This window comes from Synchiropus splendidus, chromosome 14 (genome assembly GCF_027744825.2).
Source record: "Synchiropus splendidus isolate RoL2022-P1 chromosome 14, RoL_Sspl_1.0, whole genome shotgun sequence".
NCBI classification, from domain to species: domain Eukaryota; kingdom Metazoa; phylum Chordata; class Actinopteri; order Syngnathiformes; family Callionymidae; genus Synchiropus; species Synchiropus splendidus.
The window spans coordinates 20,620,437-20,637,521 of NC_071347.1; the positions used below are offsets into that span (position 1 = coordinate 20,620,437).

General features: G+C 41.9%; 23 non-coding genes across 23 annotated transcripts; 9 read left to right on the forward strand and 14 right to left on the reverse strand.

The window, feature by feature from the left end:
* Positions 1–197: 197 nt before the first annotated feature.
* Positions 198–271, forward strand: trnan-guu (transfer RNA asparagine (anticodon GUU)). Its single transcript has one exon. It is a non-coding gene; the product is annotated as a tRNA-Asn (tRNA).
* Positions 272–540: 269 nt separating this feature from the next.
* Positions 541–613, forward strand: trnam-cau (transfer RNA methionine (anticodon CAU)). The gene has a single exon. It is a non-coding gene; the product is annotated as a tRNA-Met (tRNA).
* A 1,580-nt stretch (positions 614–2,193) lies between these two features.
* Positions 2,194–2,266, forward strand: trnam-cau (transfer RNA methionine (anticodon CAU)). The gene has a single exon. It is a non-coding gene; the product is annotated as a tRNA-Met (tRNA).
* Positions 2,267–3,052: 786 nt separating this feature from the next.
* Positions 3,053–3,166, reverse strand: LOC128771446 (U5 spliceosomal RNA). The gene has a single exon (XR_008416626.1). It is a non-coding gene; the product is annotated as a U5 spliceosomal RNA (small nuclear RNA).
* A 794-nt stretch (positions 3,167–3,960) lies between these two features.
* trnan-guu (transfer RNA asparagine (anticodon GUU)) lies at positions 3,961–4,034 on the forward strand. The gene has a single exon. It is a non-coding gene; the product is annotated as a tRNA-Asn (tRNA).
* Positions 4,035–4,545: 511 nt separating this feature from the next.
* On the reverse strand, positions 4,546–4,686 carry LOC128771441 (U4 spliceosomal RNA). Its single transcript, XR_008416621.1, has one exon. It is a non-coding gene; the product is annotated as a U4 spliceosomal RNA (small nuclear RNA).
* Positions 4,687–5,442: 756 nt separating this feature from the next.
* LOC128771445 (U5 spliceosomal RNA) lies at positions 5,443–5,556 on the forward strand. Its single transcript, XR_008416625.1, has one exon. It is a non-coding gene; the product is annotated as a U5 spliceosomal RNA (small nuclear RNA).
* Positions 5,557–6,573: 1,017 nt separating this feature from the next.
* Positions 6,574–6,647, forward strand: trnan-guu (transfer RNA asparagine (anticodon GUU)). The gene has a single exon. It is a non-coding gene; the product is annotated as a tRNA-Asn (tRNA).
* A 305-nt stretch (positions 6,648–6,952) lies between these two features.
* On the reverse strand, positions 6,953–7,065 carry LOC128771454 (U5 spliceosomal RNA). The gene has a single exon (XR_008416634.1). It is a non-coding gene; the product is annotated as a U5 spliceosomal RNA (small nuclear RNA).
* A 345-nt stretch (positions 7,066–7,410) lies between these two features.
* On the forward strand, positions 7,411–7,484 carry trnan-guu (transfer RNA asparagine (anticodon GUU)). Its single transcript has one exon. It is a non-coding gene; the product is annotated as a tRNA-Asn (tRNA).
* A 274-nt stretch (positions 7,485–7,758) lies between these two features.
* Positions 7,759–7,831, forward strand: trnam-cau (transfer RNA methionine (anticodon CAU)). Its single transcript has one exon. It is a non-coding gene; the product is annotated as a tRNA-Met (tRNA).
* Positions 7,832–8,766: 935 nt separating this feature from the next.
* On the forward strand, positions 8,767–8,840 carry trnan-guu (transfer RNA asparagine (anticodon GUU)). The gene has a single exon. It is a non-coding gene; the product is annotated as a tRNA-Asn (tRNA).
* Positions 8,841–9,008: 168 nt separating this feature from the next.
* Positions 9,009–9,121, reverse strand: LOC128771444 (U5 spliceosomal RNA). The gene has a single exon (XR_008416624.1). It is a non-coding gene; the product is annotated as a U5 spliceosomal RNA (small nuclear RNA).
* Positions 9,122–9,602: 481 nt separating this feature from the next.
* Positions 9,603–9,743, reverse strand: LOC128771461 (U4 spliceosomal RNA). The gene has a single exon (XR_008416641.1). It is a non-coding gene; the product is annotated as a U4 spliceosomal RNA (small nuclear RNA).
* Positions 9,744–10,792: 1,049 nt separating this feature from the next.
* LOC128771452 (U5 spliceosomal RNA) lies at positions 10,793–10,906 on the reverse strand. The gene has a single exon (XR_008416632.1). It is a non-coding gene; the product is annotated as a U5 spliceosomal RNA (small nuclear RNA).
* Positions 10,907–11,340: 434 nt separating this feature from the next.
* LOC128771467 (U4 spliceosomal RNA) lies at positions 11,341–11,481 on the reverse strand. Its single transcript, XR_008416646.1, has one exon. It is a non-coding gene; the product is annotated as a U4 spliceosomal RNA (small nuclear RNA).
* Positions 11,482–12,068: 587 nt separating this feature from the next.
* On the reverse strand, positions 12,069–12,182 carry LOC128771451 (U5 spliceosomal RNA). Its single transcript, XR_008416631.1, has one exon. It is a non-coding gene; the product is annotated as a U5 spliceosomal RNA (small nuclear RNA).
* Positions 12,183–13,040: 858 nt separating this feature from the next.
* On the reverse strand, positions 13,041–13,181 carry LOC128771440 (U4 spliceosomal RNA). Its single transcript, XR_008416620.1, has one exon. It is a non-coding gene; the product is annotated as a U4 spliceosomal RNA (small nuclear RNA).
* An 834-nt stretch (positions 13,182–14,015) lies between these two features.
* Positions 14,016–14,128, reverse strand: LOC128771447 (U5 spliceosomal RNA). The gene has a single exon (XR_008416627.1). It is a non-coding gene; the product is annotated as a U5 spliceosomal RNA (small nuclear RNA).
* Positions 14,129–14,903: 775 nt separating this feature from the next.
* Positions 14,904–15,018, reverse strand: LOC128771449 (U5 spliceosomal RNA). The gene has a single exon (XR_008416629.1). It is a non-coding gene; the product is annotated as a U5 spliceosomal RNA (small nuclear RNA).
* A 528-nt stretch (positions 15,019–15,546) lies between these two features.
* Positions 15,547–15,660, reverse strand: LOC128771448 (U5 spliceosomal RNA). Its single transcript, XR_008416628.1, has one exon. It is a non-coding gene; the product is annotated as a U5 spliceosomal RNA (small nuclear RNA).
* A 404-nt stretch (positions 15,661–16,064) lies between these two features.
* LOC128771468 (U4 spliceosomal RNA) lies at positions 16,065–16,205 on the reverse strand. The gene has a single exon (XR_008416647.1). It is a non-coding gene; the product is annotated as a U4 spliceosomal RNA (small nuclear RNA).
* A 519-nt stretch (positions 16,206–16,724) lies between these two features.
* LOC128771450 (U4 spliceosomal RNA) lies at positions 16,725–16,865 on the reverse strand. Its single transcript, XR_008416630.1, has one exon. It is a non-coding gene; the product is annotated as a U4 spliceosomal RNA (small nuclear RNA).
* Between the last annotated feature and the right edge of the window lie 220 nt (positions 16,866–17,085).

The window sequence follows — 17,085 nt, forward strand, 5'->3', positions numbered from 1 at the left end:
GAAGGATCATGGGAGTGGGTGATTGGTGGTAGGATGCACATATGATATGATACTGTCAGATAATTCTGTTGACTGTTTAGAAAGAAATCGTCGCAAAAGCGTTTCTTCGTGCAGCGAGGGTGCTCAGCCTGCGTGTGTCCTCGAGGAGCAGTCAGCAATGATTTTAACCTGGAAAGTCAGACTTCACCCGCACACCTGTCTCTGTGGCGCAATCGGTTAGCGCGTTCGGCTGTTAACCGAAAGGTTGGTGGTTCGAGCCCACCCAGGGACGGATTTTTTTTTTAACTTGTTAAAATCACTACTTTAATTCTCATTTATGGATATAGTGTATTATTTATGCATATAGTTTGTCATGACGTTGTCAAATCCGACCCGTCCCACGTGGCCTGCAGCCACTCCACGGCACTTTCAGGAGGCGGCCGCCTCAAACATACCCCCACCCTACACATGCCATTGTGTCTGGAAATCTTGCTCCTTCCCCCGCTCCTGGCTCACAGCCATTATGTTTATACAACCATCTTCTCGCGGGACAGCACGCAGGCCTCGTTGGCGCAGTAGGCAGCGCGTCAGTCTCATAATCTGAAGGTCGTGAGTTCGAGCCTCACACGGGGCACTTGTTTTTTTTTTGACAATGACAGTAGATTTACATCAACACCACAGGAAATTAGCATGTTAGTCTAGCTGCTCTGTAATCTAATGTCTGAAGTTTTTGTCAGTTCTGGGGAGCTGGTTTGAAGCTAAATCATATTCCATCTAGCTCCAAGGGAAAGGAGAGATTCAAAAGCAATACATGACAATAGGCCAACCTATTAGTCTGCACCCACAGGCAATGTTCCCTCCAGTTTTTCATGTGTCTGAGCAAACACACCAACTGTGTGCGCGATCTGTCGTTGTCGGCTGTGGTGACTGCTGTAATAGTTTATAAGCAAATAATCTTTTAAAAATATTGGCATATTGCCAACTTTGAGGAATGGAACATGTGTGGAATTTAAAATAAAAAAGGTAGAAATAAAAGTCTTTCAATTGTCTTTGAATTCTATAGATTCTTTACATGCTTGTTAAACTGAGTCACAATGTAATATATTCACTAGGGATAGTCCGATCAGGGTTTTAATCCGGTCATTCCCGTCTCCGCACAAACGACACCTATTGTTTATCCACAATATATACTTAAGTAACAAGGACAAAATGAACCAAAGGGCGCTTTCACACTGCGGGTTCTGTCTCGAGACAAAGCTCTTTCGGCTCACAAGTCCGAGATATAAACACAAACAAGTCGGGTTTTGGCCGCGGACTTGATCACCGCTGGAGACCTGCACTTTGTCCTGGGAAAGGCTCAGCGGGTGGTGAGCTTCTCACCTCAGATGACTCGGCGCTAGACGCTGCAAACTACGCGTACAGCGCGACTCCACACAAACCTGATAAATGCTGGGCAGTAAAGGGTCTGATCGCTGTCTAGGTGGACAACATGGTTCAAAAACAACTTCTCAACTTCTTCTCAACAACACTGAGGTGTGCAGCCGGGAGCTGCAGGAAAATTGCGCTTCGCAGCGCACAGAAACGGTCCAGGACTCGCGATGTGTGCGGGTGTTTGATAACTCACGTGTTTTCGCCGTTATTAGGCTGATAAACATCTGATTTTATTGACTGACAGATTTGCTTAAATGAATAATGCCACGCTCCACTGTAACTATTTTCACTGCAGATCTCGCCGCAGTCTGTCTGCATGAGGACACCGAAGAGGTAAGACGCTGATTTTCCCGAAGATCACCGGACTATTCATTGATCATTTCTGACATCGGGATCTGAACTTCACTGATTAAAAGCTTCTCCATCTTCAGTAATCTCTCTCACTGTGTTCAACGTGTTGTGAGAGCAGCGTGGATCAGTCAAGACGCTCCGTGTTATGCAGCTTGTTTCCACTATTTCCTTGTAAAATAAACATGACAAGACTCTTCCATGTTTAGTTTTGGCTGTGAAACGCCACATTCTGTTACAGCCGTGGCGGAGCTCCGTCATCCAGTCGGACTCAGACCCATCCGTAGTGTGAAAGCGCCCTCAAACTACAAGAACACCAAGGGGAGCTGCAGGAAAACGTGCCCGGGAACGGAATTTTTTTTTCTCCCACAAGGATAGCCACACTTAAGATCAACCTCCTTGGCTGCTTCGGGTCACATTAACACTAACTCCCAGGCCTCGTTGGCGCAGCAGGCAGCGCGTCAGTCTCATAATCTGAAGGTCGTGAGTTCGAGCCTCACACGGGGCACTTCTTTCTGGATAGCTATGTAGATTTCATTGTTATCAGAAAAACTTTATTAATCCCAAGGGAAATTATGTTTCTAACATGCTCTGTACTCAACATATCACAATAAATTAAAAAGAACTAGTTCTTGTATTATCTGTTATCTGTGTTTTAACTATCAAGTTACATGACTTTAATATGTCTATCATGGTTTAAGCTAGTGAAGCACCAGCACACTCACGCTTTATATTCAACATTAAAATACCAGTAACATCCGATTTACGACCTGCTACGACTCCTGCTGACATAATGGGGGTCAATTTTCACATACTTTTTCAATTGTACAGCTGAAGAAGAGTGAGAGAGGAATTTTGCTATTTGCATAATTCATTTTGAGGAAATGGAAAATGCTGTTAAAATAGAATAGAAAGATTTTCAAAACACAACATCAGAAACATATATTTTAAAAAATGGAAACGTATCCGTTTTATTAACCCAACAACTTGAAACCTAATGAACTGCAACTAAAACAGTGGAGTCATAGTAAAATGAAGATAATAGGAACTTAAACATTTCAGAATTAGAATTAGAATCAGATCAAATTTATTGCCATGGTCAGTGGGGATCCCACCGACGAGGAAAGTGCTTTGGAATAAAATGCTGTCAAAAGGTTGTCTAAAGGTTGATCATAAATTCAACAGTCTGACAGTCGAATCGTGCGACAGGTGGTTTGGGTCTAGTTCTGTTTTAAAAGGCATCATTAAGGAGCAGATATTACTAAACTCAAAGTTATCATAGAACACAGCAGGAAGCCCCACATGAAGAGGGCATCAAAAAATTGTTTGAAACTCATGTTGTTCCTCTCCACGGAAATCTTTAGTAAAAGGCGAAAGATTTATACGATCTGAAGAGAAACATGAGTGAACTTAGGATTCTCAGCCCGCGAAGGGGCTGCATGCTTCCACATGGACGTTTCACTCACGGTGACTCTACACAAGATGAGGTGTGACATTATCAAGTCATTTATTTCAGTTTCAGTGTGAGATCATTAATGATCTGTTTTAACATTATCAAATATTCTGTGTTTCACAAAAGATTTCTGACCTCTTTTGATGTCCTCCTCTTGTTTACTGTTTTTATTCAGGATGCACTGAACATTCGGTAGCCGAATAATGGAAAAAAGGCAACATGCACAAGATGCACTGAATAAACTGGATTACAGCTGATGCTCAAACATCAACTTGACACGATCACCTCATACATGTTGGTGTGTTCACTACATTTTAGACTAGAACATCTCCGTACATGGTAGCTGTTGTACTTCATGTCTTTCTGCTTCTGCACACCAATGAATGGTAAAACAACATATCAGTAACATTCATGAAATGAAAGTAAACCAAAGAGCAGAGTAGTACTAACAGTCAGGCTGTTAACGCAGCTACCGCTTAGCAACACCCATGACTAGCTTTTCTCAGGTGTCGTTTATGCAAGGTCGGAAACGACAGAATCTGTTGCCGTTTTGGAGTTGGGTGCAGCGTTTGTCAGCCACCTGAAACTAGTACAGTATATATTTTTGTATTTCACTGTCATGGGAAAGTCTTTTTATAATATTACTTTTTTAATATTACGACATATTACTTTTATCATATTATACTTTTTGTCTGTCGTCAAACGGGCCACAAGTACACCCGCACTCTTGGTCAGACATTGCACAAGTTGTCTCTGTGGCGCAATCGGTTAGCGCGTTCGGCTGTTAACCGAAAGGTTGGTGGTTCGAGCCCACCCAGGGACGATTGGTTTTTTTAATGGTCTGCTGATGTGCCAAGAGAAAGCAGGAGCACACTTGTGTCCTGAAATAAATGATAAGTACTACAAAATACTAACTCGTTAAAAAAACAGGGTTTTTTTTACTCCCACTGCACAGGACTGCATAAACCACATTACTCCGTTTGTTGTGAGGCGTTTTGTCCTTGGGATGGACGAGTTTTCGTCTTAAGGTTACATGGTTTGAACTGAACGCAAACTTCATGTTTGCTAAATATTCCTCGGAGTTTCTCTGAGACACCGGCCACTTAGAGAATAACAATGTTGTAACGTCGCTAGACATTGTTTTCTTTGTCCTTTGTGTTCCCCTTTGATGTTTTGGTATAGGGCCCAGTTGGGATAACCGCATTTGATGAAGGGCATTCTCTATTCTTCAACATATTGTCAGAGTTTGTACTCACAAATTACATGACTTAATATATGTGCATCACGGTTTAAGCTTGTGAAGCACACTCGATTTATGTTTAACATGATAATAATCACCGTAGAGATCGTCAAAAATTGCCATAGCCGACTGTATTTCAAGTCGTCAAGGCGGGGTATTGGGTAAAGTTTTCAACTAGCAATAATCGCGCCTCGGATAAACCTCATGGGCTACGATACTGCCACTGCGCAAAGCTGACTTCCATACGGTGACGTTGGTGACCGGACTCAAGTCCACACATCTCTGACTCACGGTGCTCCAAGAAGGAATATAAAAATGTATCTGAATTTACATGATTTCATGGTTCATTTTTTTCCACATCATATACACAGAAAGTGTCATTATTTTGATTACAAATGTATTGTCAATCCATGTCATCGGTATTGGAGATGGCTGGTGATCAGCACTCTGGCTCCATATCGGTGATCAGCAGCAAAAATCCTGATCGGAGCATCGCACTATTAGGTGTGTTTTTACAGACATCTTGAGTCTGTGTGCCATGTCTTCAAGGCAGTAAAACAACATATACACAAGCTCTGAACATACAACACAAAAATAGACAGGACAACAAACTGAATGCCTCAGATAATTCTGACTCACGGTACTCCTGGAACTTTATACAGGATGCAAGAAACTTCATATCTAGAACAGAGCCGCCCACTAAAAGTTCCCGAAATACAGGTCCCTCTTCCACACAAACCAGTTCATTTAATAAGTCACTTCAAAAGGTAAAAAATGAGCCATCTTCAAACGTCATCCTTCAAAGGGGATCGCAACAACTTAAAAAAAATACCCATGTTGTTCTCCAGCCTTTAGAGTAGTGTTTCCATAGATACCCCAGTTCTATACGGGTAAAACAATAGTCACTAGTAGTCTACGCTTGAGGGAGTCACCATGGGTGAAACGTCCATGTGGAGGAATGCACACCCTTCTCTGGTCCAAAATCAGCAGTTCACTCATGTTTCTCTTCAGATCGTATAAATCTTTCGCCTTTTACTAAAGATTTCCGTGGAGAGGAACAACATGAGTCTTTACTAATTTTTTGATGCCCTGCTCATGTGGGGCTTCCTGTTTTGTTCAATGTTATAACCTTTGTCAGTCCACTTCTATAGCAGTAATTTGTTACCTGCTACCTTGCTGTCTGACCACTCTCAACACCCTGCTCTTGTTTAGCTGGCTTGTGTGTTAAACAGCTGCAAACATGATTATAATTAAATAGTGGTAAAAACTATGACAGTTTGCAAGCTTTGTCATACAAATGTTAAGCACAATGGCAATATGGCAAACCTCCAAAGAAAATCCTTCATAAAATTATTAAGGTGTGTCACACAGCATCAGAACACATTGATGGCCAAATATCATGACGCGTATCATATCGGCAGCTTAATGTGTGGAATTATGAGATCACCGAGCATATGGTGGGTATAGCATTCACTCATGTAGATATGTCTCTGTGGCGCAATCGGTTAGCGCGTTCGGCTATTAACAACTGTTAGCCGACCCAGGGACGACACATGGACAGAAAGCTTGGACTCAACGTGGACGTACCTCAACATTGAGTCCCACAGACTGGATTGGATGTCACTAGCCCAAACTGTCGTATATGTCCACATCATCATCATCATCATCATCATGTCTGTGTGGCGCAATTGGTAGAGCGTTGGGCTGTTCACTCAGATAATTCTCATAGGCCACGATACTGCCACTGCGCAAAGCCGACGTCTTAAGAGTGACGAACGATGACCGGATTTAAGTCGACACATCTCTGACTCACAGTGCTCCTGGAAGGCACTTTATACAGGATGCAAGAAACTTCATACCTAGAACAGAGCCGCCCACTAAAAGTTCCTGACATAAAGGTAGGGAGGAAGTCATGAAGTTAGGGCATGACCGTGCAGGACGGCAGTGGAATTAGTTCACACAAGTTCCCTACAGCTTCAGTGTCTCTTTAAATCCTTCAAAAAATTATTAAGGTGTGTCAAATAGCCAAATATCATGATGCGTAACATATCGGCAGCTTAATGACGTGGAATTGTGAGACCACCGAGCCTATGGCAGGTATAGCATTCACGTGCATAGATATGTCTCTGTGGCGCAATCGGTTAGCGCGTTCGGCTGTTAACCGAAAGGTTGGTGGTTCGAGCCCACCCAGGGACGGTATAGCCTTTTAGGAAGCAACTGTACTGCTGGAGAAGAGTGAGGGAGAAATTTAGCAATTTGCTTTCAGGAAATGGAAAATATTATGTTACGTAAAAATAAGGATTTTCATATACATCATACATTATCGAACAGTATCTTTCCTATTAATACCACAACTTATGTAGTGAAACCTAGTGCACTACAACTAAAACAGTGGAGTCATAGTGAAATAGGATAATAGTGGAATTTGGCATTGAAAAAACATTAATTTGTACCAAGCAACAGATATTAGAAAAGTCAAAATTTAATTGAACAAAACAGGAAGCCCCATCAAAGCGGGGCATCAAAAAATTAGTTAAAACCCATGTTCTCCCTCTCCACGAAAATCTTTAGTAAAAGGCGAAAGATTTATTTGATCTGAAGAGAAACATGAGCAAACTATGGACACTGAGCCTGTGAAGGGGCTGCATGCTTCCACATGGAAGATTCACTCATTCACTCATTCACACACGATGATCACATTATCGAGTCATTTATTTCAATTTCACTGTGAGATCATGAATGATCTGTTTTAACATTTTTTAATATTTTGTGTTTTACGAAAGATTTAAATGTTTTTCAGTTGTCCTTTTGACAGAATAGTTGCTGCATTCTGCAAGGTTTTTCTATTTATTTTTTTTTAAGTTGCGGTGGTGACTAAAAGGGAAAGAACCAAAACTTTGTCCTAGCCATTGCCTTATGAGCAGTACACCCGTACTCTTGGTCAGAAATAGCATCAGTTGTCTCTGTGGCGCAATCGGTTAGCGCGTTCGGCTGTTAACCGAAAGGTTGGTGGTTCGAGCCCACCCAGGGACGGTACTGTCTTTTTAATGAATAGAATAGAATAGCCTTTATTGTCCTTGTACAGTGTACAACGAAATTTGAGGTTTTTGAAATTTAATATTTTTATTGAAATTTAATGGTCTGCTGATGTGCCAACGAAAGCATAAGCACACTTGTATCCTGAAATAAATAAGTACAACAAAATACTAACTCGTTAAAAAATAGATGATTTTAACTCCCACAAGGGTAGCCACGTCTGAGATGAACCTCCTTGGCTGTTTATGGTCACATGAAGACCAACATGCAGGCCTCGTTGGCGCAGTAGGCAGCGCGTCAGTCTCATAATCTGAAGGTCGTGAGTTCGAGCCTCACACGGGGCACTTCCTTTTGGATAGCTATGTAGATTTCATCATTATGGAGGAGAATACAGTCAAACAGCATCTGATTCCAACGAGCATTAGAAATGTCATTATATTATGTTATTATTAATGATCTATGTTTGTGAGAGCGCTCAGTTATCCAGGTCATCACGCAGCAAAGGTTTGAATCAAGTGAACTGGACTAATAATTGTCAAAGAAAACATTTCACCTCTTATCCAGAAGGCTTTGTCAGTTCTGATGAGCTGTGTTGAAGTTCAGGTTTATATCAGGCCAGCTGCATGAGCAAAGGTGTTAATGGCCAGGAGTCGGACCAATCCAGTGTGATGGATGACCAAGGGTCAGCGTTATGCTCATGGGGATGTGTTTATGGGTCCCCGCCCATTGAGGACGGGTATAAATGACCCATTAATGCAAATGCTGATCGTAGCCCAGGTGGCAATTCAGATGTTAATGTCGCACTGTACAGGTGTGAAGGACCTGTCCACGTCTCGGACAGTGACTACATTTGCCTAGGGATGGTGATTGTACGAGGATGAAAGATGGTGTCTCAGTCCTCCTCCCCTGTTCAGAGTTTTTTTTTCCACTTTAACAGAAATGGCCTCTTTTACTCCTCTTTCAAACCACCGGTCTTCTTTTGCCAAAAGGCGAATATTGCTGTTATCAAAAGAGTGTTTCTTGCCCGCAAGATGTAAATGGCCTGCTGAGTCTAGTCCAGAGGAGTTAGCTGTCCTGTGTTGGGCCATTCGTTTGTGGAGAGGTTGTTTAATTTCTCCAATGTAAAGGTCTGGGCACTCTTGACTGCATTGGACTGCATACACCACATTACTCCATTTGTGGCCAAATATCATGACGCGAATCATATCGGCAGCTTAATATCGTGGAATTATGAGATCACCGAGCCTTTGGCGGTTATAGCATTCACTCACGCATGTATGTCTCTGTGGCGCAATCGGTTAGCGCGTTCGGCTGTTAACCGAAAGGTTGGTGGTTCGAGCCCACCCAGGGACGGCAGGTCATTTTAATAGTTCAATGTTGGAATATGGTCATTCAGCTGACAAGACTCAGAAAGAATCCACAACATGTCAGAAAAGTTGGCTTTGGCTTCAATGATTACCGTGTATCAACCAGCAGATAACGGACCAGAACAAAAAAATTTAACATTTGAACAATACAGTCAGCCCCACGTGAGCAGGGCATCAAAAAATTAGTAAAAACTCATGTTGTTCCTCTCCACGGAAATCTTTAGTAAAAGGCGAAAGATTTATTCGATCTGAAGAGAAACATGAGTGAACTACTGACTTTGAACCAGAGAAGGGTCTGCATTCCTCCATATGGGCGTTTCACCCATGGTGACTCCCTCCACACGATGTGACTGGGCACCAAAGCGATGCTCATGAATGAACACATTGAGAATAATAATAATGAAGATTCATTTCAGTTCACAGGATAATGTCATGGTACCGGCATTAAAATTACTTTTTAAGGGTTGGTCTGAAACACTTAGCCTTTAATTAAGTCATCATCATTAACTGGGTACTTCAAAAATACATGCTGTGTGAATAGATTAATTTCCATAAATCTGAACAGAAGCCATTGGAGTCCAGCACAACTTCCAACCACCTTGCAAGTACTGGTGAATGAACTGTTCTGTGTCTTAGTTACATACAATAGTAAAACGTCCAACTCTACACAAGTTAGAAGCATATACACAAGTGCACTCAGGCAGTGTAGCACCGGCACAATCCCACTTTCTGTTTAACATGATAATAGTCTCCGTAGAGACCGCCAAAAATTGCCATAGCCGACTGTATTTCAAGTCGTCAAGGCGGGGTATTGGGTAAAGTTTTCAACTAGCAATAATCGCGCCTCGGATAAACCTCATGGGCTACGATACTGCCACTGCGCAAAGCTGGCTTCCTTCCGGTGACGTTGGTGACCGGACTCAAGCCCACACATCTCTGACTCATGGTGCTCCAGAAGCTCACTTTTGACACAAAGACATTCTTTCCACAGAAACTATCAGTAAGTATCCCTAGGATGAGAACTGCACCTGTTAACAACACTCTTTTAAGAGTAAAGGTACGTTCACAACAAACACAACTTTTTTAGTCTCAGTAGCTGGTTGCTTGCTCGTTCAGGTAGTGATTTGTTGTCACCTGCTCGGTTCGAACACGTCGTCAAAGTAGGTCAGTCGCCAGGTGGTGTGGTCTCAGGCTGTGGACGGTGGATTGAAAATGCTCAACTATCACTACTTATTAAATGTAAACATGGTAGAAGAAACGTCTCTTGTTTCGTAGGATTCGCCAGAGCCACTCACACTGGTGAATTTAACCACTTCCTCCAGCAGCGTCGCCGGGATACAGCCACTCCAAGCGGTACTTGTGTCGTCTTGAGCAGCCAGAATCGTCGTATGTAGCTCAAATTGCGTAGCGTCGCACACTCCAGTACTGTTGCGGCCATGTTGGTCGCCGCTGATCGCCGTCAATCTTCCCAACTCCATTGACTTTGTATCTAAATCAGTCGTGTTGCTTGCGGAAGTAGTGTCCGGTGTGAACGTACCTGACGTCAAACAAAACAAAATTAACCCAGTCAAACACCTGTACATCCTCATGCACAACAGCAAGATTTATTTTATAACTAACAATTTACAAGCTTCCAGAGAAACCGTTAAAAGCTGCCATTGTATTTAAAGACGGGGTACTCAGTAAAGTTTTCAACTAGTTCACTAAGTCAGTCTAACAGGCCGTCTCGCACCACGAGAGCTGAACAAGTCAAGAAGGGTTCAAATGTGTCAGAAATGTTAAACGGAGAATGAACAAATGAAGGACAATGTTCAAAGAGAGACATGTAACTCAATTAAGACAGATTACAAAGCTATGGCACTAAATGTAATAACTACACACTTAGAAATTAATACTATTAAAGCAGTGCCAAAACTTCTTACTTTATACAAGCAAGGAAGCCCCACATGATCAGGGCGTCAAAAAATTAATAAAGACTCATGTTGTTCCTCTCCACGGAAATCTTTAGTAAAAGGCGAAAGATTTATACAATCTGAAGAGAAACATGAGTGATCTACTCAATTGGAACCAGAGAAGGGTGTGGATTCCTCCACATGAAAGTTTCACTCATGGTGACTTCCACTACACCACGTGACTCTATACAACACCAAAAACCTCCAACAGGGGGCACTAAAGTAACATACATACAACAAATAAGACAACATGGCACATGCGCAAATGTGGTATTTATTGGTATTGGAGCATAATCAACTTTTGAAATAAATATTGGATTGGATTGGATTGAAGTTTACATCAATTATGTTAGTGAAGTGGGTGCAGTAAGCGTAGTAAATGTGTTCAGTGTAAAGAGATTAATCTCTATGAATTTGATCAACTGGACTTCAGAGCATCTTGTAGTTCTGCACTATGATGACAGTGTCTAATCCCAAAACAAGACAATTCAGTAGATTTCAGTAGTTATTACTATTCATTAGACACCGAAATAGTCTCCATAGAGACCGTCAAAAATTGCCATAGCCGACTGTGTTTCAAGTCGTCAAGGCGGGGTATTGGGTAAAGTTTTCAACTAGCAATAATCGCGCCTCGGATAAACCTCATGGGCTACGATACTGCCACTGCGCAAAGCTGAGGATGTTATGGTGACGTTGGTGACCGGACTCAAGCCCACACATCTCTGACTCACGGTGCTCCAGAAGCTCACTTCTGACACAAAGATATCCTTTCCACAGAAACTATCAGTAATCTAATGCTCAACATAGTCATGTACTTCAGAAAAAAAATTCTGAAAAAGTAATGATGATTCAGCCCTAGGATGAGAACTGCACCTGTTATCAACACTCTTGTGAGAGTAAGTCAAACAAAACAAAATTAACCCAGTCAAATACCTGTACATCCTCATGCACAATTTATAACGATAAATAACAACTGTTTATAAGCCTCCAGAGAAACCGTTAAGAGCTGCCATTGCATTTAAAGGTGGGGAATTGAGTAAAGTTTTCAACTTGTTCAGTAATTCCGTTTCACAGGCTGTCTCATACCACTGGAGCTGAACAAGTCAAGAAGGGTGAACAAAAGACGCACTTTGAAAAAGAGACTACAGACATATTACCAAAGTAGATTTCGTAACCACTACACTAAATGGTAGAACTACACGTTTACAAACCAGCATTATAGAACTGTAGTTTCAAAATGTATTACATTGTACAGTACAGGAGGCCCCACATTAGCAGGGCATCAAAAAATTAGTAAAGACTCATGTTGTTCCTCTCCACGGAAATCTTTAGTAAAAGGCGAAAGATTTATGCGATCTGAAGAGAAACATGAGTGAACTGCTGATTTTGGACCAGAGAAGGGTGTGCATTCCTCCACATGAAAGTTTCACTCATGGTGACTTCCACTACACCACGTGACTCTATGATGCCATACCAAAAACCTCCAACATGGGGCACCAAAGTAACACATACAGCAAATTAAGACAATGTGGCACATGAGCAAATGTGGTATTTACTGGCATTGGAGCATAATTTACTTTTGAAATAAATATTGGATTGACATATTGAGACTTAACTGTGAAGCTGGGTACATTGACCGATCAAACAAATTAATTGTACATTCAACATTAAATATAATGTTAAATATAATTGTTTATGCACTATTACTTTACTTTTACTTTGCACTTATGCACTATTACTTATTATTACTTTATTTTTACTTTGCACTGTTGTTTTTATACCGCTGTTTTATAGTTTATTATTTCATTACCTTGTATATCTGTATGTGTGACAAATAAACCTCTTGAAATCTTGAAATTAAATATGAAGAGACCTTCAAGATGACTCTGTTTTTATTAAGTATTTTTCCAATGTATAGTAATGACCTTGTCTACACAATGACAAAGTGTCTGATTCCAATATAGATTTAGATTATATAATGAAGATACTTTGAGCTGGCTTTCTATAGTGACATGACTAATGCACCTTCACACAACCAGCTAATATTCAACATTAGCGTCGTCTCCCTAGAGAGCATCATCGATTGCCATAGCCGACTGTATTCCAAGCCGTCAAGATGGGGTATTGCGTAAAAGTTTACATCAATTATGTCAGTGTTTTGCAAAGAATTCACTCCATTCTTTGATTAATAGCAATGTCGCCATAGATTGTTTTTTAATTGGACATAAAAATAGCCTCCGTAGAGACCGTCAAAAATTGCCATAGCCGACTGTATTTCAAGTCGTCAAGGCGGGGTATTGGGTAAAGTTTTCAACTAGCAATAATCGCGCCTCGGATAAACCTCATGGGCTACGATACTGCCACTGCGCAAAGCTGAAGATGTAACAGGACCGTTGGTGACCGGACTCAAGCCCACACATCTCTGACTCACGGTGCACCAAGAAGCTCACTTCTGACACAAAGACATTCCACAGAAACTATTAGTGACAAACAAGCTTGAAATCAAATAAGCTGTCGAGGTGACTTGACTCCAGTGTAAAACGCCACCAAAAGAACTTAATAAACCTCACGCCACGCATGACAACATGGTCTCTGACCTGAACCAGAAAGCAATTACATAATCCTATATTTGCCTCCTAAACACAGTTCTGTCCCGTGGTGGGTTCGCACCACCAGCCACTCAGTGAATAGCCATACGCACGATTTCAATACCATGCTCTCAGTTACTGTGATTGTTTACTGCTATGAAAATTAAAAAAAGCAGATTCAACTTGATGATGGATTAATCCCCTTAAACACATTCATTTTAACATCTGTGCAAGGCTGGTTCATGTCAAAGAAGTTACACAAACATACCATGTATAAAAGTGTCACAAAGTTACAACAAAAGAATCAGCAAGATACAGGTAACATCCGACTTTTCAAAGTAGTCCACGCAAGGTTTATAGGTATCACTGTGTGGGAGGGAGATGCTGGGATACTGTGCTGCCGTAACAGTCGTACGCGTTGCTGGGCTGCTACGTGCTGCGGTGCCAGAAAAAAAAAAAAAACAAGGCATCCGCTGGCTGTCGTGGTAAGTACGGGTGGACGTTAGTTTACCACAGCATTGCATCTGATACAGTGAAACTAAGTCAAATCAATATAAGCAAGCTTCAACAAACTACTACTCCAAAGTACTGTTATAAGAATTTCTATAGAACGAGGTAGAAAGCCCCACATGAGCAGGGCATCAAAAAATTTGTGAAAACTCATGTTGTTCCTCTCCACGGAAATCTTTAGTAAAAGGCGAAAGATTTATACGATCTGAAGAGAAACATGAGTGAACTAGAGAGCCTGGACCCGAGAGTGGGCTGCTTGCTTCCACATGGAAGTTTCACTCATGGTACGGCTGGTCAATTTTTATTGGGATTAGGATTATGTCTTCCTGTGACTATAGAAATGTGATAATCATCATGAAAAGATTATTTAGCCGGACACCCGTCTCCCCAACTTCTCTCATTGTGCCCCGATGCACCCAAACGCTGCACCACGCTGCGTCCCAATGAAAACTGACCAGTGGGAAGCTACTGTGGAGGGCACAGTGAGCGCGCTACACAGAGTGAGCCACTCAGCACGAAGCTCCGCCTGCCAGCGAGACAGCTTGGGCCTCTATTTACACGGAGCAGGGGAAACTGATATTAGCCATTGTTAACTACCGACTCTACAACGGCGGCATGGTATTCAGAACTTCCGAGGAGCAGACGCCCATCCAGCGTCACAACAGCAATGCTAACTGCTTGTTGGCGATGTTTGAAATACCAGTGATTATTTGGAAGTGGATAAATGCATAAGAACAATCGCTTGCGCTCAACCTGAGAAGGGGTGATAAATTCAATATCCGTGATTATGATACGAATGAAAATAATCGCGATTATAAGTTTCCCTATAATCGCCGAGCCCTAAGTCATGGTGACTTTGTCTGCGCCACACATATAAATGCTATACCAAGAATCACCCGTTGAAACACAGGAAGCAAGACAAATCAATGAGTGTGCAATAAGATGCTTTAGGACACTATACCACACAGACAGTTGATAGTTACATTGAACATTACAGAAAGCCCCACGTGAGCAGGGCATCAAAAAAATTAGTAAAGACTCATGTTGTTCCTCTCCACGGAAATCTTTAGTAAAAGGCGAAAGATTTATACGATCTGAAGAGAAACATGAGTGAACTACAAACTACTGGCCAGAGAAGGGTCTGCATTGTCCCACATGGACGTTTCACTCATGGTGAGGTTCCTCTGCACCACGTGACTACATGGTGACGTACCAAAAACCTCCAGCAGGGGACAGCAAAGTAATACAGAGGAGTCTATTGAATTTTTTTAACCAACATTAAATTTACTTCTGAGCCAAGTATTGGACTGAAACGTTGGGGCTAACTATGGAGACATCAAATAGATTAGAATCAGCATGACTATATTCTACATTAAATTGGACTTCAAAATATGTCCTTCAAAAATGGCCATAGTCGACTGTATTTCAAATTGTCAGATTTTCAACTAGCAATAATTACCCCATGGATAAAGGTGATGTAACAGCATGGATAACAATGACTACGTTCAGTATTTAACTTAATCATGTTAGTTACCCAATCCACAGAACTTTAACATGGTAATAATGAATTATAGCTTATGAGTATTTATACCTATATCATGTCACACCCGTTGCTGCTGATTTTACTTTAAACAAATCAGGAAGCCCCACGTGAGCAGGGCATCAAAAAATTAGTAAAGACTCATGTTGTTCCTCTCCACGGAAATCTTTAGTAAAAGGCGAAAGATTTATACGATCTGAAGAGAAACATGAGTGAACTACAGAGGCCAGATCCGAGAAGGAACTGCATTGTTCCACATGGACGCTTCACTCATGGTGACTCGGGCTACATCACGTGACTGCATGACGGCATACCATTGACCTCCAGCAGGGGGCACCAAAGTAACAGATTGAGATTTGTTAATAAGCCTCATTTAAGTTCACAGAAAGACTCGTGTTAGTGAACTGGGTGCAGCAACTGATCCATAAAGCGTGCAGTATAAACGGATGAATCGCCATGACTGTGATCAGATGTTAACGGGACTTCACAGCATCTCAGTTCTGCACAATGATCCTGTCCCAATACACTGTTTAACATTGAAGCCACACTGACTGATCCTGATCAAAGTAAAACTGTGGTTGTAAATGCTAGCTGCAGCTGTTTAATAGACAATAATATAGTCTCCGTAGAGACCGTCAAAAATTGCCATAGCCGACTGTATTTCAAGTCGTCAAGGCGGGGTATTGGGTAAAGTTTTCAACTAGCAATAATCGCGCCTCGGATAAACCTCATGGGCTACGATACTGCCACTGCGCAAAGCTGAGGTTGTTGCGGTGACGTCGGTGACCGGACTCAAGACCACACATCTCTGACTCACGGTGCTCCAGGGAGCTCACTCCTGACATAAACACGTCAGTTATTTCCACAGAAACTGTCGACAATCAAATGATGGAAAGAGTCATGTATTTCAAGAAAAAGCAATATTTTTAAGTCCATCGGCATGTCGGATATGACGTCACTGTGCGAGTCACGGATCAGCGTTGATTCATAAAGGCGTGAATCTGTCCTCAAATAAGCCGTTGCGACGACAGTTTGTAAAGAGACGTTCGAAAATTCATATCAAAGAGACAATAAAAATAAACTAGTTATTGCTGATTCACAGCGAGCACGAGAACTACATGCACTCTGACCCGGAAGTCGTCAGCGACGAGCGAGAGCACAACACTTTGATACGAGAAGTCAGCGACACTCTCGCGAGAGTACAACACTATGTCAAGAGAGAAATGCATACCACTTCCGGGGCACTTAACACTTCATAATATTCTTTCACACGAAATAAGTCTCCGTAGAGACCGTCAAAAATTGCCATTGCCGACTGTATTTCAAGTCGTCAAGGCGGGGTATTGGGTAAAGTTTTCAACTAGCAATAATCGCGCCTCGGATAAACCTCATAGGCTACGATACTGCCACTGCGCAAAGCTGAGGTTGTTACGACACAGACGTGGATGCTATGTAGCCACACAGCATGTTACATGACGGTTTCACATCACACACATCAGCGACACAGGCCAGGAACACGAACATGGCCGTAAAACCATCACGTGCGCACTACTCCCGATCGTATCCTACAACGTGTTTAACTCACGTTTCTGCTCTCATTCAAACTAGCCGCGGTGCATCATGGGAAGGCACATACGACCA